We start from the raw sequence: 23,648 nt of genomic DNA, 5'->3' as shown, positions 1-23,648 counted from the left end.
CTTTTAAACTTTTGAACCAGGAAAAGCCTGCTGGAGCACAACGTCAAAATCTAAGAATATACTTTTGACGACCAGATGTATGCTTTCATCTACCATTTGGTTCATAATTTGCATTTCTGCAGGGCATATTGATGATCAAACATTTGGCGTAAAAGAGCTTAATTGTACTATTAAAGTGTATATTTCTTAACCCTTTTCCAAATAACTTCCAATTTCATGATTCTCTTTTACGTTTTCAGTAGGAACGACCAAAATGGCATAAGTTGCTACTCTTTTTGCTATTGTCTAATATAGTTTCTTTGCAAAAGAATGGGTATATCCACCATATACTCGAATTACAGAAGTTCTAGTGACATTCCAAAATTAAAATTACCCCATTTTAAAATGTATGGTCCAACAGCTCATGTTTTCATGGACTGGGCTTCTTCCATGGAAGTTCTTTAGTTTGGACTTTGGTGTTCAACCAATGGTATAGATAGGATTATTTGCAAGAATAGCCCTGATAAAGGGTGATGAATTTTTACTCCGCTCAAGTGGTCTGTAACTTCTTGAAATGTCCCAGTATCCTGCCTCAAAGGCAAAACTAACTTCTACACACACTACAACTACAATCAAATATCTCTATAACAGCCTCGTTTGTTTCGGATTTTTTTTTGATTGCTACGGCAAAGTGCTGTTATAAAGAATATATCTTTGACATAACATGAGAAATTGATTCCAAAGAAAACTTATCATTATAGTGAAGTGCTGTTATAGATGATGGGTGTTATAGAGAAGTTTGACCGTAGAACTTATGCCCTATTGGTAACATAGATTAACTTTTGAAGGTTTTGTTTAGTTGGGCCAAAAGTTTAAGACCACACTTTATGTTGTCCTATTTTTGCAATGTCGGCCAAGAATAGAATCAGAAACAGAAATGGCGGGGAAGAATGTTGGTACAATAAGATAGCTTAGTGGTTAAAACTCACACATTTCGAATTGTCTCTCAAGATCAATTCCAATAACTATGTGAAAAAAAAGTAGGGAAAAAATAGAGGGAAATGGCTCATGAAAGAAAATAGAAAAGTAAAGTGAATTGTAGGTTGTCAGCAGATTCAGACTTTCAGTAACATTAATGATACGAATCTACTAAAACTAGTTATAGCCATTCAACACCTCAGGGTGACCGTTGATTTATGCCCAATTCAAAATGCAAGAATCACAAAATGATGTTACAGTAATTTTTTAAAGCATCTTCTGAAGAATTCATAGTAAGTCTCTCCAAGAGTTTGAGGCGGATGTACATTTCCGTCACCGGTTTTTCACCGCGTAACATAGATGTATGTGTAAAATTGTATTAAAATTGCAACAAATTATAGGTCTGAACCCATAATTTTAAAAATATAACGTGTTTAATGCAAATGACTTTAAATGTTGAACTCAAATCATTTAAGTTTTGGATCCGACCCTGCTAGGAGTGAGCCATGTGATTTCACTTCGATTTTCACAGGAAGTGCATTTATATTCTGTGCTTTTCCTTGTCAGTTCTGCACAAGAAGAAATTACACGATTTTACATGATAAGCAGATATTCCAATATTTCTTATAAGTGAAGCAAGAAATGATGGAGAGCTGATATAAATAAGTCGAGAAAGTCGTCGATCGTTACTTTAAAATCATCGAAACTTGACTCAGAAAAGCTCAGAAAATTAGAAGTAAAGAACTAACTCCTAGGTGAAAATTTTAATACGATCTTTACATGATTTAACGTTTGCCACAAATATCAGCTCTCATTTGAATACAAATTAAAAGGTAACTCATTTTAGCAAAAAGACACCATGACTCATGTCGTGTTCACTGGCTACTGTTACTGCTACATTATTTTGGAATTTTTACAAGAATAGCTAGTCGGATTCTTTGTTTACTTTAGATTATGCTGTTAGGGTAGTTTGTAAATATGTGGAAGTCCCACGTCGATGGCTTTGTAAATATGTGGGAGTCCCACGTCGATGACCACAAGCTATTTAGTTGGCTTTGATCTTATTTTCGTATTTTATTTTGGAACAACTTTTTGTTATTTAAAATTTAAATTTTGAATCAACAGAAAAGTTGCGGCTATTCGTGAAAAGGGGCAACTCTTCAGAAAAATCTCTTTTTCTTATCTATAAATACGGAAGACGTCCAGAAATAGCGAATTAAATCTGCACGTATGTTTCAGGCTTTGTTGTATCCTGATAGAGAATTGCTTGTAATCTCTAAAGTATATACATGCAATAACTCTTGAAAGATACTGATCTTTCACGCCTCAAAGTCTTTAATTCTCTGTTATTTACCTATTTTTTCTAACAATTTTCAAGAGTTATTTTTGCTATGGAGAAATTATTGGCTACTGTTGAGAATCCGAAAGACTTAATCAAATTGGATCGCTTTGATGGATCAAACTTCACTCGTTGGAAGGACAAGATGATCTTCTTACTCACTGCGCTGAAAATCTTTTATGTCATTGATCCATTGTTGGCTGCACTGCCAGAACCTACCCCGGAGGATACTGATGCGATCAAAGCAGAGAGGAAGAAACGAGAAGAAGATGAACTGCTTTGCCGAGATCATATTCTGAATACTTTGACTGATCGATTGTATGATTTGTACTCCAATCTAAAATCTAAAGGGAAATCTGGACGACGTTGTAGATTGCATGTGAAAACGAGAAACGATATATCGATACATTCTTATCTTTGTAGTATTTTGAATTTAAGATGGTAGATACAAAGCCTATAATGGATTAGATACACGAGTTACAAATCTTAGTTTTAAAACTAAGTGATCTTGAAGTCAAAATTCCCGATGCACTTCAAATAGGTGCGATTCTCTCGAAATTGCCTTCTTCCTGGAATAACTGCAGAAAGAAAATTCTGCATTCTACTGATAAATTAACTATAGAACAATTTCGAACTCATCTTCAAATTGAAAGTGAGACTCGTGCTCGTGATGAAATTGTTCATGCCTCTAGTTTTACAGTTAATACTGTTAGTCAGAATAAGTTGGGAAACGAAAATAAAAATCTGAAAGTTTCAAAGAAGTCTCTTAATAAAAAGAGAAACAATATGAATTGTTATCATTGTGGAAAGAAAGGCCATAAGATTCGAGACTGCATGTTTAAGAAAGCAGGAATAAATTTTCATTCAAGAGATGTTGAAAAATCTGGAAATTCAAGAAATTCAGAGAAGGTAAACACAGTAGAAAGTTCTTCACAAGGGCTGGTGGCTATGATTTCTGCTATACCAACTGGGATGGTTAAAGAGTTAAACATGGCTGCAACAACCACAAAGAATCAAGACTGGTGGTTGGATTCCGGTGCAACAATTCATGTCTATCACGACAAGAATATGTTCAAGACTTATTCAGAAGTTAAATATTCTGAAAAGGTGATGATGGGCAACCATGTTACAGCTGAAGTTGCAGGAAAAGGAACAGTTGAAATCAACTTTACATCTGGACAGAAGTTGACTCTTCTGAACGTGTTCCATGTTCCTGAAATTATGAAGAACTTGATTTCTGCTAGTTTACTTTCTAAGAGAGGTTTCAAAATTATAATTGAGTCTGATCATGTAATTGTGTCTAAGAGTGGTCTGTTTTTAGGAAAAGGGTACCATTGTGATGGCATGTTAATGCAATAAATTATGCTTCTGCTTATACCGTTTTGTCTGATTCTAATTTATGGCATGCTAGATTAGGCCATTTAAATTTTAGTTCTTTAAATTATATATCCAAAAATGGTTATATCACTTGCAAAACTGAACATGGAAGAAAGTGTGAAATATGTTTACAAGCGAAAATGAATAAGAAACCATTTCGTAAAGTTGAAAGATTTACAGAATTATTACACTTAGTGCATTCTGACTTATGTGAATTAAATGGAGAATTAACTAGAGGAGGTAAAAGATACTTCATCACTTTTACAGATGATTTCTCTAGATTCACACATGTTTATCTACTTAGAACAAAAGATGAAGCATTTCAAAAGTTTAAGGAATATAAGTCAGTTGTGGAAAATCAAAAGAGTAGGAAAATAAAAATTATTCGAAGTGATAGAAGAGGAGAATACTTTCCTACTGAATTTAGTAATTTTTGTGAAGAGCATGGAATAATACATCAAATGAGTGCACCTTATACACCACAACAACATGGATTGGCGGAAAGAAAAAGTAGGACTTTAGTAGACATGGTTAATTCTATGTTATTAAATGCACATTTACCGAACAATCTGTGGGGTGAAGCACTACTTGCTGCTTGTCATATATTAAATAAAGTGCCTTCAAAAAGTATTCATGTTTCATCTTATAAACTTTGGAATGGTAGAAAACCTAACATATATTATTTTAAAGTGTGGGGGTGTATATCATTTTATAGAGTTCATGATCACAAAAGAACAAAATTGGGACCTAGAGGAATAAAAAGTATTTTTATTGGACATGCACAAAATTCGAAAGCATATAGATTGCTTGATCTAGAATCTAATGTTGTTGTAGAATCTATTCATGTTGAATTTTTAGAAAATAGATTCATTAATGATATTGTTGATGAGCATTTAATTGCACAATATCAAAGTAGTCATGATACACAAAAGATGTCACATTCTGAAATATTTTTAAATAAAAGGAAAAGTGATAATATTCAATTAAAGCCTAGAAGAAGCCAAAGAGTTAGAAGAGAAAAAACTCTTGATCCGGATTTTATATCTTCGGAATCTATAGTTTTTCTAGTGGAGGGAGATAGAACTAAAGTTTGTAATTAGATACCTATTTTGTTTAGTATAGAAGAAGATCCTAGAATATACAAAGAAGCCATGTCTTTAAGAGATGTTGGTTTTTTTTTGTTGGAAAGAGGCGATCAATGATGAAATGGACTCAATAATGTCCAACAACACTTGGATTTTAGTTGATTTGCTTGCTGGATCTAAACCTATAGGTTGTAAATGGGTATTCAGGAGAAAATATAATGCAGACGGTTCTATACAAACCTTCAAAGCAAGACTAGTTGCAAAAGGCTTCACGCAAAAAGAAGGCGTTGACTACTTTGAAGCATATACTCCAGTTGCAAGAATAACATCTAATATAGTACTTTTGTCATTGGCATTTATATATGATCTATATGTATATAAAATGGATGTTAAAACTGCTTTCTTAAATAAAAATTTAAGTGAAGAAATATATATGAAACAACCTGAAGGATTTGTTCTTCCTAGTAATGAACATAAAGTTTGTAAGCTTATAAAGTCTCTCTATGGCTTGAAACAAGCACCAAAGCAGTGGCATAAAAAGTTTGATAGCATAATATTATCAAATGGTTTTGTACATAATCAGGCAGGCAAATGTATTTACTCTAAGTTTACAGTAGATTATGGAGTTGTTATTTGTCTTTATGTCGACGAAATGTTAATTTTTGGTACGAACATGCTTGGAATTTCTGAAACTAAGAAGTATCTAATTTCAGTCTTTAGAATGAAAGATTTCAATGAAGTAGATACTATCTTAAGTATCAAGGTTCAAAAAAAGTGATAAGAGAGTGACTTTATCACAAACTCATTACATTGATAAGATTCTTACCAAGTTCAGTCATCTGGGCATAGTGGAGTATAAAACTCCATATGATTCAAGTATCAAACTAACTGAAAATACTGGAAAAACAGTGGCTCAATTAGAGTATGCAAGTGCAATTAGCAGTTTGATGTATGTTATGCACTGCACTAGGCCTGATATAGCATTTTTCGTTTGTAAACTTTCAAAGTTTACAATCAATCCAAGTAATACTCACCGGAAAGCTATAATTAGAATACTTGGATATTTAAAGAGAACAAAACAATTGGGCATTTGTTATAATGGTTTTTCTACCGTATTAGAAGGATATTCTGATGTGAGTTGGGTTACAAATATACATGATAATAAGGCTACTTCAGGTTGGATATTTACCTTGGGGAGTGGTGACATTAGTTGGGCATCCAAGAAACAAACTTGCATTTCTCATTCTACTATGGAATCCGAATTTATTGTATTAGCAGTTGCTGGAAAAGAAGCGGAATGACTAAGAAATATGTTACTAGATATAAAGTTGTGGCCACAACCTATGCCAGCCATTTCAATATTTTGTGATAGTGAGACTACTATGTGTGTAGCTCACAATAAAATATATAATGGAAAATCAAGATATATAAGCTTAAGGCATACTTATTGTAATAATCCGATCGGTCGTTTTGAGCATTTGCACTCTGCTCGGTAGTTTGAGGACATAAGTAGCTCTGTATGATGTATTATGACTTGTGTATATCGTCGGTTTCGATTTTCGGTTGATTCAGAATTAGTTTAGAAGAATGACACTCAACTAGGAAGTTTTAAGTTGGAAGAGTTGACTAAGTTTGACTTTTGTGAATATGATCCCGGAATAAAGTTCTAAGGGCCCTGTTAGGTTCGGATGGTGATTTTAGACTTGGGCGTATGCCCGGGTTTACATTTGAATACTTCTAGAAGGATTCGACACTAATTGGCGAAAGTTGGAGATTTGAAAGTTTGGAAAGTTTATAAGTTTGACAGAGAGTTGACTTTAATGATATCAGATTCGAATTGTGAATAAAGGGAATGGAATAGCTTCATTATGTTATTCGGGACTTGTGTGCAATATTTGAGTTTATTCCGAGTTGATTTGATATGTTTTGGCACAAGTTTTGAAAGTTAAAAAGTTCAAAGTTTATTAAGTTCAATTTGAGGTGCGATCTTGTTATGTGTGATTTGAGGCCTCGGGTAGGTCCATGTTATGTTATGGGACTTGTTGGTATGTTTAGACGGAGTTCCGAGGGGCTCGGATGAGTTTCGGGGTGGTTTCGGACCATTTCTAGGCCATTTTTAGTTGCTGATTTTTGGCTACAGGGGTGTACATCGTGATAACGTGAATTTAGTTGCGATAGCGAAGAGAAAAATAGGAAAAATGGAGTTGTGAATCGCGATCGCGGAAGCCTTCACATGATCGCATAGAAGAAAATCTCTGCTGCACTGACCCAACTGTGGAAGCTTATAACGAGAATTTATGCCTGGAGGGCGCTCTGTTCATTTGGTTGTGGACTGTGGAAGTTGTTCTAATTATGATGGCTATTCTTGTGTGTTATGGGAAAAAGGGTTATTATGGATCCTTGAAAGGTTATTAGCCTAGTACAGTGAGATCAGAATCGGCTTGAGGTATGTGGATAGATTTAAATATGAATACGGGCTCTATACCAGGCCGAATGTGTTCATTTCAGCATAAAAGCTCTCTATGGTAGAGTATTCGGACGTTGGATGTCGTTTTGTTGTCGGTTATTTCATGTAATACTATATTGTGCCGTGTGAGTTGCGAAATGGCTTGATAATTTTCTTATGTGATGAGATTCCGCGTAGCGATGGTGTTATGTGAGCAGGATGGCTCTCGAGATTCATATCATATATCACACCTTAGTTGTACTTGAGTTTTGTAGCGTATGGCGCTGTCGGTCCTTCCAGGGATGATATTATGCACTGAGCATGCTTGTGTCCGATATTCGGATATTTTGTAATAATGAGCATTTTAGCTCAGTAAGTATTTTCTTATAGATTCTTTGCAATCTATAAGAAATTTGGAGATAATCTAAAAATAAAAGTTGTAGCCTTTTGTGTCTAATTTTTAGAAATTAAACCATTTGTCATTTGGAGTTTTGTACATAAAGTTATGGATAATACACTACATGCTATCTGAGAAGCGTTGGGAAGGGTTAAATGGAAGTTTATTCATCGCGATCGCGAGGAAATGACCGCGATCGCATAAGGTAAAAATTGTCCTGCAAAAGTTTGTAATCGAGATCGCGAGGTTTGTGACCGCGATCGCTAAGGATATCCCTGAAACAGTGTATAAAGTACTCTATTTCGAAGGTTTCAGACATATTTGTATATTTGAAGGCTTGAAGCTATGGAGCTCGGATTTAGATGAATTTTGAAGCGATTTTCACCATATGGATTGGGGTAAGTGTTATCCACTTATTTTTTTATTATATTTTATGAATCTATCTTCATTTTTGGCATTTGATTGAGGATTCCAAGAGAGAAATTAGGGGATTTTGTCTAAAGTTTCATAGAGTGAATTTTCGAGTTTTGAACATCGATGCAGAGTCGGATTTTGGATGAAACTAGTATGGTTGGACTCGTAATTGAATGGGTTGACTTTTGGGTTGATTTTGGGCTTTTGATTAAAGATTTGACCTTTATCGATTGTGTTTGTTCCTTTGGTATTATTTGATGTATTTGAGTTACTTGTGGCTAGTTTAGAGCCGTTCGGAGGACGGTACGCGCAAGATGACATTTTTGGAGTATCGTTTGGATTGCTCAGTATTGGATTTGACTTGTTTGAGGTAAGTAACACTTCTAAACTTAGAGCTGAGGGTATGGATCTTAATTATACATGTTATGTGATTTGTTTGGAGGTGACGCATATGCTAGGTGACGGGCGTGTTGGCGTGCACCGTAGAAATTGAGACATTCAATTCCGTAGAGCTGTATAGTCAATTAACTTGTATTTTTTCATGTATTTTTATGTGTTAGAGAAACTGAGTTGTGACTCTTGTTAGAAATCATGCTTAGGCAAATGTTGGTATTATTGGGACCCACTGAGGTCATTTCTGTTGTCGAACTATATGTTTAAATTGTAATTTCGTACTTTGTCATATACATTCATTGCATATCATATCTCAGTCTCTCCTGTTATTTTTTGATACATTATATCATCATTTTGGGCTAGTTTCATGACATTGTGAGCCCGAGAGACTGGAGAGATTGATGACTTAGTGAGGCCGAGGGCCTGATTGTGAGGTTATTCATACTATAGTACGTGAGTTGCCCGTGCAACACGTGAGTTATCCGTGCGAATCCAGATATTGATACTATGACACGTGAGTTGTCCATGCAGCAAGTGAGTTGTCCGTGCGAATCCAGATATTGATACTATGACACGTGAGTTGTCCATGCAGCAAGTGAGTTATCCGTGCAGATCCAGATATTGATACTATGGCACGTGAGTTGTTCGTGCAGCACATAAATTGTTCGTGCAGATTCATGCCATGATTGGCTCATTATAGCGCTTGGGCTGAAGGAACCCTACGGAGTCTGCCCATGCACAATGAGCGCATGTACCTATTGAGTGCGAGTGCGAGTGCCGAGTGATTGGGAGGACTAAGTGACTGGGAGGACCGAGTGGATTGATACTCAGAGAGTATGCATATGGTTATTCACTATGTTGTACTGCATTCGACATGCACACTTGACATACATGCATAGAGATGTATTTTTTCTCATGTTGTACGGTATCACGTCATTCATGACTTCTCATACATATTGACATATAGGCATAGATATGTACTTTTCCTCATGCCATCTGATAATGAAATATTTACCTGTTGAAAAGTTTTGGAAAGAAAATCACGATTTTACAAACTTACTCATATTTTTGTGCTTTCGGTAAGAGATTTGGGCTTTCACTGTTATACTTGCAAAGCATGCCTATTTTTTGAAACTGTGAACAAGTTGAATATTATATCTTTGAGTTATTTCTTGTATCACTTTTATTATATTGTTATGAGCTGTTGTTGGCTATTGGTGTTGGACTTTGACCCTTGTCCCAGCTCGTCACTACTTTCAAACTAATGTTAGGTTTGTTACTTATTGAGTGCATGGGGTCGGTTGTACTCATACTACACTTCTGCACCTTGCGTGCAGATGTTAGATGCTGATGTAGCTGCGTACGGCGGGAGCTGGATCTAAAGATGTACCTGCGTTCCAGTCATAGCTGCCTCTTGATCTTGGTAGCTTTATTATTTCAGATCCCTTCATGTATATTTCAGCTAGATGGTGTATTTTATTTTAAACCGGCTTTGTAAACTCTATATCGTAGAAGCTCATGATTTGTACTACCAGTCCTTGGGAAAATCTTGTATAAAAGTAGTTGTGTTATCATTTCTTTTCTTAATAAATCTCATTAAATTTGATAGTTGTTAATTGGCTTACCTGACGGGTTGGGTCAGGTGCCATCACAACTAGTTGGATTTTGGATTGTGACAAGTTAAGTCACTCACTATGACCTGGTCCCGAATATAATCAAACTCCAACGCTCTCCTAGCACATGAACACCCCCTCAAAGAAGTAACCGGTTGAATTATTTTTCTTGTACATCACATCCACAAGAAGCATAAACTCTAAGTCTTTCCAAAACCTGGACATGAACCGATAAGGCGAAATATAACACATATTTGACAAGTTCTTTGCTAGAATTACCCCTGATGTTTTCTTTTTCTTAGTCATAAAAACCCACCAATGCACCGATAAATAGAAACCTCACAAGCAGACAATCATGCGCTCCAATCATAGATGGTGGGCTTTCCCCACTTAGCTTTAAGCTACAATTACATCAACCTAGAACCCACAAAGATTCCTCCTTCTCAATTACCATGATCTCGCACCTTTAACCTGCCAAATTTCTCGAAATCTTTTGTTAAGCTTCTCATGAACATTTTGAATCATCAGTCACAATCGCATATCTGACCTCTTACCGGGTAGCAAGTAGAATTCTTCGTAGAAGCTTCATCAACATCTCACAACCCCAAACTGCTCACAGGAGATAACCCACCTATGGAATCCCATGCCGACATCTTCCAACGGCGCTGCACTGGGTACAACTACTACGGAATCGGTAAACCCTCCTGAGCCCACGCCCGTCCACCGGCTGTACAAGTCCATTCATTCCCCGTTGACATCAACTGAAAGTCTAACAACACATTCCAAACTCGAAGTCACGTTGCATCCAAAAATGGTAATCAAGTTCTCATACCCCTCTTCATTTCAAGCCAACTCCTCTTTTCCATACTCAATCTTCCTCAGTGCAGTAGCTCCCATCTCAAATAAAATCCATAGACCTAGTCGCTTCCCACCACGATTCCCAAATTGCTCTAAACTTTTCTCAAGACATATGGCTATCCTACCATAGAATCCATATGCTACTCTGTCACTCCCACTTCGGATAAACCATCTCCTTTAAGAAACTCCCCGACCTCTGCTTTTCATACTTGTCATGCTAGCAATTCAACCACCGCGAGATACCTCCCACCATGTCCTTCCTCATCCTTCGCTACCCAAAGGTTGCATCAAATCAAAATCAATCTCTGTAGCACCTGGACTAATAAATTGCTACTAACTCTAAGCCTCCTCTAAGATCATCTCTCTCAAGCCATCAGCATTCGAAACACCAATTTGATTCTGAAACCACTACACACCGCCATCTCTGACAACCGCTTCTTAGACACTATTTCACCACACCCTACCCCTAAGGCAAATCAAAGAAGACCATAACACTGGCGAACCTTAATGCGTTCAAATAAGGACGACGACACCGCATCACAATGAAAATTCCACCTCGCTCGAAAATCTCAGGTCTCGTTACTCCATCAACCAAAGCCTGAACATCCATAGTCTGATTGCCTTTCCTCTGCTGGAATTAAATATTAAACCTCTAAATCATACACTGATAAATCCTCCTTTCAAGTCATTCACTGCCTCGACACATAAACAAGCACCCTATCATTACACCAACATCGTGCAATAACAATGCATGAGCATCATAACAATCTGTGCATAGCCTCAAAACCATCGAAAATATAGATACTGAGCTGAAACGACAGAACATCCTTCTACAAGGAGACGATAATAGCCTGCCCGAATACGCAGGGAAAAACATCTGATACCACATCTGTAGTACCACTACAATTCCTCGATGCCCAAGGGATAACAAGAGCTTCACGTCACATAAGATTAAGTAGGAAGGAAATAAAAGCATAAGCCTTAAAAGAATCAAATCGCATGATGAGGAATCAAGAAGGGAAGTGCTCCTAACAACCCTATAGCCTCTCGAAGATAAGTACAGACGTCTCTGTACCGATCCGCAAGACTCTACTAGACTTGCTCATGACTCGTGAGACCCAAGTGAACCTAACACTCTAATACCAAGCTGTCACGACCCGAAATCCACTAAAGGCCGTGATGGCGCCTAACACTGCCGTTAGGCAAGCCAACAGTGATTGATCAACTAGTTTACTCATTTTATTACTTTGAAATCATAATTTCCATTAATTAAATAGTATAAAATAGAATTTATAGGAAAAAATGATAATATTTACATGAACTACAATAATGAATAACCAGTAGGAGCCCCCAAAACTCGGTGTCACAAGTGCATAGGCATCAACTAGGAAATATAATAAAATACAACATTTGTGTGGAATACAAATTATATAGGAGAATATAAATACTCTGATGGAGACTCTGCAGGCTGCGGATCGTATCATGAAATACAACGTATGGTAAAGTCCTCGCAATAGCCACGCCTTTGCACCCAAAAGACCCCCAGACATATATGTACTTGCACAATAAGTGCAGCAAGTGCAGCATAAGTACGTAAATCAATGCGTACCCAGTAAGTATCTAGCCTAACCCCGGAGAGGTAGTGATGAGGGGTCGACATCGATACTTACTAGTGGTCCAATAAATCATGTACAGTAAGAAGTAAACAGATGTGAGGCAGAATAAATAAATGAAATAACAAGTATAAATACGTGGTACAATCCTCCTCTCAACAATAAACTCAAGCTCTCAGCTAGTAGTTACATCCTCAATCGGAGTATATATATAATGGACCTTACTAGATAGGTCGTCATAGTTCAAATCAGGAAAACTCACAGATACACTGGCTTCTTGTCAAATATTACGCACGATTTCATAAGAGCATTTTAGAGAAATGTCGAGGCGTAAGGCTAGATCCCATCATACGGTGTGCACTGCCGAGGGTCGAACGACATGAACCATAGATACATCTATTATATTGCCTAGTCTAACAGCCCGCTCCCATGAGAGTGTGATACATAATCCTGCCGAGGCGAACGGTCTGATCCCATCATAATGTGCGCACTGCCGAGGGTCGAAGGACACGAACCATAGATATATTTATTACACTGTTGGGGCGAACGGCCCATTCCCATTAGAATAAGAAGGTTTAACGGGTCATTGACCCCACTCACGAATAGACGTGTGAGTTATAAATTTTAAGGAAAACATTTCGATGAAAACGCATAATGTAGGAGAAATTCGCAAGAGGAGTACAATTAATCTGCGACTAATCATGAAGCTCATCAATTCTCTACAATAGCAAGTCTATCACTCTATGCAGGTCTAGTCTCAAGTTGTAACGTAAAATAAAGGAATTTAATAGGCAACTGACAACCCAAATAGCACAGTTATAGCATGACGGGAACCTAAGTCTACCCGGACATAATATGAATCTAGCTATGTACGGACCCTCATCACCTCGTGCGTATGTAGCCCCCGCAACAAGTAGCACATAACAAATACATAACCTAGGGGTAGTTTCCCCCTTTACAGAGTTAGACAAGAGACTTACCTCAAACGCCACTCAAACGCACATAACTCACTCTGCTCCAACGCCACTCAAACACCTCAAACCGATGCATGTCTCTCCAAAACTAGTCAAACAATGTGCAAATTCATAAATATATACTCTATTACACATAATTAATCAATTTATAACAATTTCCAACTCCGCTCGAAAAGTCAATAAAGTCAACCCTTAGGCTCACGTGCCCGGATTCCAAAAATTTTCGAAGATAATCATTACACATAATATTATGAACTCAAATATATAATTTATTCCCAATTCCATTTCCAACATCGTGGTCAAAATCCAAAAATTCTAAATTTCTAGGTTTCTTCAAAAATCTCACAATTACTACAATGTTTCATGTTTAAATCCATATAGAATCCATGGAATTAACTTACAACAAGTAGGAAATTTCTTACCTTGTGTTGCATGATGAAAACCTCCTCAAAATAGCTCCCCAAATTCGGCCATCCAAGAGGAAAATAAGAGAAATGAGAGCTAAGTCTCGATTTTAAAGAACCCTTCTGCCCAGCCGAAATCTCGCACATGCTGCGTCGCTTTTGCGACAACTCCTCTGCTTCTGTGGAAAATCACCCAACATGAAGCCTCGCACTTGCAGAAACATTCCCCGCTTCTGCGGCATCGCAGGTGCGAGCTTCTTCCGCTCCTGCACCTTCACCCACTTCTGTGCCTTGCATTTCGCTTCTGTGCTTGCGTAGATGCGGCCAAAGCTCTGCACCTACGGCCCTTCCCTTGGCCGGCTTTCTCCGCTTATGCGACAAACTCCACCGTGCCTATGTGTCTGCACCTGCGACCAAACCACCGCATGTGTGATGACACCAGATTTCAACAGCTTCCAGCATTTCCTTAAATCCAAATTTCAATCCAATTTCAATCTATTTCAAAACCGAGGCCCCCGGGACCCTACCCAAACGTACCAAACAGTTCCATAACACAACGCGGACCTTCTCGAGCCCTCAAATCACACAAAACAACATCAAATTATGAATCGACGACCAAAACCTTTCTTTAAACTTTCAAACTTTTAAAATTCGATGAACGCGTTTGAACCATATCAAAACATTCTGGAATTATGCCAAACTTTGCGTACAAGTAACAAATCACGATACAAACCTATTATAAGGCTTGTAACCCCAAACGGACATCGATAACACCAAATTCCACTTCAAATCAAACTTAAGAAATTCTTAAACTTTTAAAATGTTAACTTTTCATAATAAGCACTGAAATGCTCCCGGGTGATCCGATACTCAACTCGAACATACGCCCAAGTCCGAAATTATCATAATAACCTATTGGAACCTTCAAATACTAATTCCGAGGTTGTTTACTCAAAAGTCAAACCTTAGTCAATTCTTCCAACTTAAAGCTTCTGAAATTAGAATTTTCTTTGCAAATCAACTCCGAACTTCCCGAAATTCAATTTCGACCACACGTACAAGTCATAATACCTATAGTGAATCTACACAAGACCTCAAACCGCTGAAGGACTTGCTAGATCTCAAAATAACCAATCGGGTCGTTACAACACCGGTGCATGACAGGCAATATCCTCGACATGTTCGGGAGACAACTCCCGATGATGTTGAGGAGGAACATGTCGTTGATGCGGTAAGGTTCCTACAAGAACAACAGGCGATCCTTCTAGGCCACCTCACACAACATGATAAGGTTATGACGGAGTTGAAGCAGGCACTGTCGGGGGGTTTGAATAATGCGGATATATGAGATCTGGTTCCTCCCGATGCTAATCAAACAACACAGAGGGTCGACAACAACACCCCGAGGGACGAAGTTGGCTCCGATGAGGCTATGGGGATAGGATCCGAGTCCAATAATGAAAATGAGCCCTCTATGAATGAACTATTACGGTTTATAAGGGAAGTGAATGCTCGCTCGGTCCAAATCTCGGGCGCACCACCGGTGCTAAAAGGTTCAGACTCAAAGAAGTATACTCAATTTCCATACAAGCCAAGTGCGGCACTAGAATTAATCCTGAAGCGATTTAAAATGCCTGATGTGCCAAAGTATGACGGAACTTCAGACCCTCGGGAGCATATTACCACCTATACAATGGTGTTGAAGGGAAATGATTTAGCTCCTCATGAAATTGAATCTGTTTTTCTGAAGATATTTTGAGAGACTCTCACGAGGGGAGCCTTGACATGGTATTCACTGTTACCCGAGCATTCCATAGACTCCTTTGAGATGCTCGCGGACTCTTTCATCAAGGCTCATGCCGGGGCCAGAAAAGTCGAAAGGCCGACATATTCAGGATTGCGCAAGGAGAGTCCGAGTTGCTACGAGAGTTCGTAACCCGATTCCAGAAGGAGAAAATATTGCTCCCGGTTATCCCGAATGAATGGGAGGCTAAAGCATTCACCAAGGGACTAAATTCGAGAAGTTCAGACGCTTCCCAGAAATTGAAGGAAAGCCTGCTTGAGTTTCAAGCAACGACTTGGACGAATGTCCATAACCGATACAAATCAAAGATAAGGATCGAAGATGATCAGGTTGTCTTTCCATCGTCAACAAAAGGACGGGAGAAGAACAGAGAAAATGCAAAAGATGATTTTGACACGAACATACGGTCTTCGAGGGTCCGGTTTTTGCCCTAGAACGGATCAAAGGTCATGGCAGAGGCTTCCGGTTAGTGAACAGGTTCGCCGTCGACAGAAGGACTGATCGCGGTCAGAATAATAGATCATTGTAAGATAAATAAGCGTCAGGGGCGTGGGATCCTTCCTGCCCCAAGCTGTCAGAATACAATTTCAACGTCAGTGTAGTTTAGTTGGTGTCAGCCATAAGAAACATCAAAGAAGCACGGTTCCCGAAACCAATGAGATTTGATCCCAGCCATTGGGATCCCAATTTGTGGTGTGAATACCACGAGACGAATGGCCACCGGACAGGGGACAAGGGACTGTCGACACCTCCGAAAAGAAGTGGCAACACTGTTGAAGAATGGTCATCTCAGAGAATTCTTGAGTGACCGAGCTAAGACCAATTATGGTCATAACCGGAACAACGCGGTTCCCTCAAAAGCAGTAGAAGATCCCCCACGCCAAATGATCAACATAATCTTCTGGGGGAACGAAATCAACGGGGTCACCTTTTCGGCAGCAAAAAAGACAATGGTACTAATAACCCATAGCAAAAGGCTCCAGGAAGTCGCTGAAGACGATATTACTTTAACGGAGGATGACGTAGACGGATTGCTACTGCCACACAAACGCACTAGTAATTTCTTTAAATGTGATAGATTTTAAGATTAAACGTGTTTTAGTAGATCCAGGAAGTTCGGCCAATATCATACAATGGAGAGTATTAAAGCAAGATAAACTCACCGGAAGCATCATTCTGACCACAAAACTCCTCGTTGGATTCAACCTCACGAGCGGGTCAACCCGAGGAGAGATTTTGTTACCCACAAACGTCGAAAGAGTAATAAAAATAACTCTTTTCGAAGTGGTAGATGGCGATATAGGATATAACATTATTCTAGGAAGGCCGTGGTTGCACAAAATGAAAGTTGTACCATAAACATATCATCAAGTTTCCAACACCTGAAAGAGTTAAACAGATAACGGGTGACCAACCGGTGACAAGGGAGATGAATGGAATTTCGATCTCCAGTGGCAAAGGAAAGGAACATGCAACATAGCAATTACAGGAACCGACGCCGGCTCCCGAATTAGATAAAGTTAGCCCGGAGGCAGAAACGTTAGAATTTTATCAGGTGCCGAGGTATTTCCAGATTTTAGACGAGACGGATGCAATGAAATCCATAGCGGAAGAGCTTGAGCAAGTTGTGTTGTTCGAAAAGTTCTTAGAAAAAGAAATTCCACTTGGGGACAGGACTACATCCCGAGCTCAGGTATGGCTTTATAAAATTTCTTAAATCTGATGCCGATTATTTTGCATGATCGCATGTAGATATGATAGGTATCCCGATGGAGGTAGCCATACACAAGTTAAGTTTGGATCCCAACGTACCTCCTGTAAGACAAAAAAAATGCCATATTGCCGAATCCAGGAATAAATTCGTCAAGGAAGAGGTAACTCGCTTACTTAATATCGGTTCGATCATAGAGGCAAAGTATCTAGACTGGCTAGCTAATGTAGTAGTAGTTCCTGAGAAGAACAATAAATTTCACATGTGTGTAGATTATGAAGATTTGAATAAGGCATGCCCGAAAGACTCGTTCCCACTGCCAAACATAGATCAAATGATTGATGCTACGGCCGGGCACGAGTTAATGAGTTTTCTCGATGCTTATTCCGGATACCATCAAATAAAGATGAACCCGGAGGATCAGGAAAAGACTTCGTTTATAACGAATTTCGAAACATATTGCTATAATGTGATGCCCTTTGGGTTGAAAAATGCCAGAGCCACTTGTTAACGGCTCTTGAATAAGATGTTTGAAAAACAAATAGGAAAAACTTTTGAAGTTTATCTAGACGATATGCTCGTTAAGTCTTTAAATACGGGTGATCACCTTAAACATCTGCAAGAAACTTTTGACATCCTAAGGAAGCATACTATGAAACTTAACCCCGAGAAATGCACGATCGGGGTAAGCTCTGGTAAGTTTATGGGATTTCTGGTATCGCAAAGGGGAATTGAGGTAAACCCCGATAAGATCAAGGCCATCGAAGATATTCCGGACCAACTATCAAGCGTGAAGGAATTCCAAAGGCTCACGAGGAGATTGGCAGCTTTGAGCAGGTTCATTTCCCGGTCATTAGAAAAATGTCACTATTTCTTTGCACTACACAAAAAGAAAAATAATTTCGAATGGACCCCGGAGTGCCAGTAGGCGTTGAGAGATTTTAAAAAGTACTTGCCAAGCCCTCCGTTGCTTTCGAAACCAAAAGAAGGTGAAACACTGTTAGTCTACCTCGCGGTCTCGAAAGTCGCAGTAAGTGCAGTTTTAGTCCGTGAGGTTGAAGGTACGCAATCTCCTATTTATTACTTTAGTAAAAATTTAATGGGAGCAAAAACTCGCTACCCCCATTTGGAGAAACTGACCTTAGCTCTCGTAGTCACGTCTCGGAAGTTGAGGCCCTACTTCCAATGTCACCCGATAACCGTGGTGACCACTTTTCCCTTGCGGAACATCCTTCACAAACCCTAGATCTTGGGTAGATTGGCCAAATGGGCCGTCGAAATGAGTGAGTTAGACATAGAATATAAACCAAGGACTGCAATTAAGTCACAAGTCTTGGCTGATTTTAGCCTGGGATTACTGTCTCTGGCAACCAAAGAGGCAGTAATGGTGTCAGAATCGATATTGGGGGTTTGGACCTTATTTATGGATGGAGCTTCTAACGTAAAAGGGTCCGGGCTTGGTATAGTATTAATCACGCCTTTGGGGGAAACCCTAAGGTAAGCCATTATAATGGTCCCTTTAACTAACAATAAAGTAGAGTATGAGGCTTTGATTGCAGGGGGTCGAACTGTCTCTGGGACTTGATTCTGAGTCATCGAAATCAAATGCGACTCACAGTTGTGGTAAATCAGGTTTACGGGATTTTCGAAACCAAAGAGAAGCGCATGCAACCATATGTGGTAAAGATCCAGGCTTTGTTGGCGCGATTTCGAGAGTGGTAAATTACTCATATCCCAAGGGAAGATAAAGTAGAAGCGGACACATTGGATAACCTTGGATCATTGACAGAAATAAAGGGATCAGAGTCCGAAAAGGTAGTACAACTGATGATCTCGGTCCTGGATACAGATAGCTACTATGAGGTAAATGCAACTAATTTGGTCTAGGAATGAAGGAATAAAATCATCGATTATCTCGAGCACAGGAAGTTGCCCGAAGACTCCAAAGCGTCCCGGGCGTTGCGCGCCAAAGTAGTTTGATATAGCTTCAAGATAGGCCAACTATATAGAAAATCTTTCCAAGGCCTGCTGGCCCGATACTTGGGGGGCATCCGAAGCTAACTATGTTATGCGATAAGTCCATGAAAGGATATGCGGAAATCATTCGGGCAGATTCCTTAGTGCTGAAATTGGTAAGGGCAGGATATTATTGGCCCCGCATGGAACAATATGCCAAAGACTTTGTACGAAAGTGTGATAAGTGCCAACGCTACGCACCACTGGTACATCAACTGGCAGAACCGTTGCATTCTGTTTTGTCCCCATGGCCGTTCATGAAATGGGGGATGGACATCGTCAGGCCATTGACGATGGTCCCTGAAAAGGTAAGATTTATTTTGATTTTGACTGACTATTTTTCTAAGTGGGTGGAAGCAGGTCCTTATTAGAAGAGCGATGAGCGCGAAATGGTGGATTTCTTGTGGGAAAATATAATTTGTAGGTTCGGAATACCAAAAGAGATAGCATACGATAATGGACCATAATTTATCGGTGCAAAAGTCATAAAGTTCCTCAAAGATTTAAAAATAAAGAGGATCATATCTTCACCCTACCATCCGAGCGCAAATGGTCAAGCGGAGTCAATGAACAAAGTGATTATACAAAACCTCAAGAAAAGGTTAGAAGCGGCTAAAGGTAATTGGCCTAAGGAATTACCTGGAGTTTTATGGGCATACCGAGCAGGCTCTACCGGGAGACCATTTCTAGCAGCCAACTTAAGCTCACGGGCCTTAGCAATTTCAATATCAAAGTCAATGATACCAGCTTTGGCCTCTTCCAAGGTTTTTATCCTTATGCTGTACATAGCATAAGTTTTCTCAACGACGAGGGAAGCCGCTCGGCGCTTAAGTTCTTCTTTGAGTTGGGTTACCTTGGCAAAAAGGCTTTCCCGGACGGATCTAATGGATCTGAGGATAACATCAAGGCCGCGGACAGTTGAACCAAAGAGCCTATTATACTCGATAGTTTTCATATACTTCTCCTCCAGCTGGGTATGTTTCGCCCCCATAACAGCAAGTTCTTTAGTTTTGGAGTTCAAGGCTACTTCTAAGTTAGTCAATCTTTCAGCGGAGGCAGCCTCATGATCGGATGCAGCAAGAACGACGTTATGAACTTCAATCCATTTGGCCTTAGCCTCTTCAAATTGAACCCTCAGTAGGGCAATCTCTTGGCTAAGGGTTTCCACTTCTTACTCACTTTGCTGCAAACAAGCCTCCAATACAACGACCTCAGTGGCTTTGGCTTCTAGTTCTGAGAGACGAGCGACACTTTGCTCCCGTGCTTCCAAAAACTGATCCCGTACGGAGGTAATTTCTTCCTTCTCACGAATCAACCTCTGAAGGCTCTCGGAAGCAAAACAATTGTCCTACAAAGCAAGAAAGGCAAAACTCAGGATATGTTCAGGCAAAAATAGAAGAAATAATAAATAAAGAAAGGAATGTACCGCTACAATGTTGTGCATGGCGTTGTTCAACAAACACTCTCCCGAGAGTTCCTCAATATCTTCCCAATCTTTCTCTGAAGCCAAAGGCTTCAGATAATTCACAAGCCCCACCGGCCGGGATAGTAAGTTGCATCCGGTAGAGACCGAAAGAGTAACATTTCTCCTCCTTTGTGGATCTTCAGAAGGGGCAGCATAATTTTACCCCAAATTCCAATGAACTGGGGACTGGAAAAGAGGAACACTTTCTTCGTGGTTAGGTGCAACCGGTGATAATGATGTAGCAGTTGTTGGTGGAAGAATGGATGAAGGTGGAAATGATGTAGCAGTTACTGGTGTTGGTGAAGATGGATTTGAAGAGTGAGAAGCAATTGCAGCAAACGCAGTACTAGTTGTTGGTTGCTCATCAGCCGAAGACGGAAGGGACCCGATACTCAGCCCCAAAATATCGGGTGAGGCGACTGGGACACGGAAGCGAGAGTTGGCATTTTTCACCATATCATATTCCCCCAGATCGCTAAGACATCGTCCTCAGATGGTGTAACTAACTCGACAGGTTGAGCATTCTGTTGAGTTGATAAGGATCATCACTTTCTATGTAGAGAAGCTCCCCCATCACTAGCTTCTCCATCGCTGTTGATCATCACAATATCTATGATTGGCCCGGGAGGAGGGCTAGTCACCACAACTATCAGAGACGACTCGGGGGGCAACAGTCTTCGCCCTCTTATTATTTTCCCCGGTCGCGGAGGAGCGTCTTCTTTTTGGTTGTTTGTCCTCCGGCCGGGGACTTCGTAAAGAAATATTGTGCCCGAAGCAGGCCCGGAGATACCTGTTCGAGTAAGCGCCTCCTGAAGCAGCCTCGCCGCATCAACAAGATTAGCCAAAATGTCATCCTTACAGACAACAACAGAGTGACGAGCGCAAAACACACACTTAAATATGCTCCTAGTCGAATATAGTATAATATAATATCGTATCCATAGGGATTGAAGTTAAACAGTATTTTCGTAGTCTATAGCTTGGTTTCTATCCAAGATGATCAACAGTTGAGAATTATGTGATTAAAACTAAAATTAACTAAGAATCTAGAGCTAATTGACTATGACAATCGCAACAAAAGTAAGCAAGGAAGATATCAATATGAGAAAATAGGGGTTGATTGGATAGGTGCAAGATAAATGTCTCAGATTTGAATCTAGTTAATTCACTTATAATGTTCAAGTGAGTCTCTCGAATTCACTCAATTATTAGTTCAAACGTTTAGTAGAAACTCCTCTCTTGATTAAGTCTCAACCTCACAATATGAACTAATTTAAGCTCGGTGAAGATATGCAAGAATTCGTAGTGGATTGATCTTTAGGAGAATCTCTTCCGATTATCCTCCTAACTAGGTTTAATTAATAATTCAACTAGCCTCTTTTGATTACTAAGAAGAATTAATGAACTCAACCCACAAGATAATGCAAAGAAATCACAAGTTATGCCTCGCTCGATTACATGATTATGTGAATAAGATGCAACAATTAAAAAACCCAAAACGATTCAATGCATAAAAACTAGAGTTAATATCCATAAACAAATATCAATACACCAAATTCATCAATCCCTAAAGAGAACTACTCCATAGATATGGAGTAATTCATCACAAATATAAAGAAAAACATAAAACGATCCAAACTCTTGTCTTGAGTGAGGATTGAATAATGAATCCCTTATGCTTTCACTTATCTACATTTTCTCTAGCCTCCTTTGGTTTTAGATGTGTCAGAATTCCCAAAAATAATGTTTTTCCATGTATATATACCAAGTAGGATCAGGCCCAGATGAAAATACCTTCTCCTGCGCGAAATAGGAAAATACTCTGTAATAATTGCACAGGCGCGCCGCATGGGGCGACGCGCCACGTGGGGCATTAGTGGGAAAGTTAAGAGAGTTGAAATCTGTCGGGCAGCCGGATAATGTACATGCGCGGTGCCCCACGCGCCGCGGGTGTACACTTTTCTCAGAGTCCGGCTTTTTGCTTTGATTTTGACATCCAGATGTTGTATTCGATCCCCGAACGCGATCCCGGCTTAATCTCTTAGGATTTTACTCAAACTTTAAAGCTCCAAATAGCTCAAATTAGCTCCATACATTTACATAGCTCGGAATTCTCCTACAAGGCATAAAATACACAATTAGTGCAGAACACTAGCGATTAAAGCTCAAACTCAATTAAAGTGCAATAAATTAGTGTGCAATAAGCGACTAAAATGCGAGATTATATCCTACCATCAACACCCTACACTTAAACCATTGCTCGTCCTCGAGCAATCAAAATACACTTCATATAGACACGACCTTTTTAAACAACTCTCATAACTCATCAAACTAAGAATATTTAAAATAGATTAAGCACAATGACGTAACATCATAGCCTCAAAATTTGACTCAAAAGAACCACGCATTATTTATAACCCGCTCACTTACTCTAATACAGAGGTCAACGATATTACCTTTCCTTCATGAAGCAAGTGCCCTCACCACAGTAGAAAGTTGTTCCACACACCATAGAAACTAAGAACAATTAGGAACTCAAGATAGAAGGAATTCACTCACTCTCAGAAACAACATTCATATGCCACAAATGATGAACCAGAGGCTTGCTCATAGTGTACTACTCTACTAATTGAGTTCATTCAGTCAAGGATCAAGTAGGACTTTAATAGATTATAATGTAGGTTGCGGGATGGGTATGATACATTTAGATATAAGAGTGACTCCACCTCCTTAAGCACTTTAGTACATACATTTTATTGTTCAAAACCCCACACTTATTTCA

Source organism: Nicotiana tomentosiformis, chromosome 3 (genome assembly GCF_000390325.3).
Source record: "Nicotiana tomentosiformis chromosome 3, ASM39032v3, whole genome shotgun sequence".
In the NCBI taxonomy this organism is placed as follows: Eukaryota; Viridiplantae; Streptophyta; class Magnoliopsida; order Solanales; family Solanaceae; genus Nicotiana; species Nicotiana tomentosiformis.
This window is presented reverse-complemented; position numbering follows the sequence as displayed.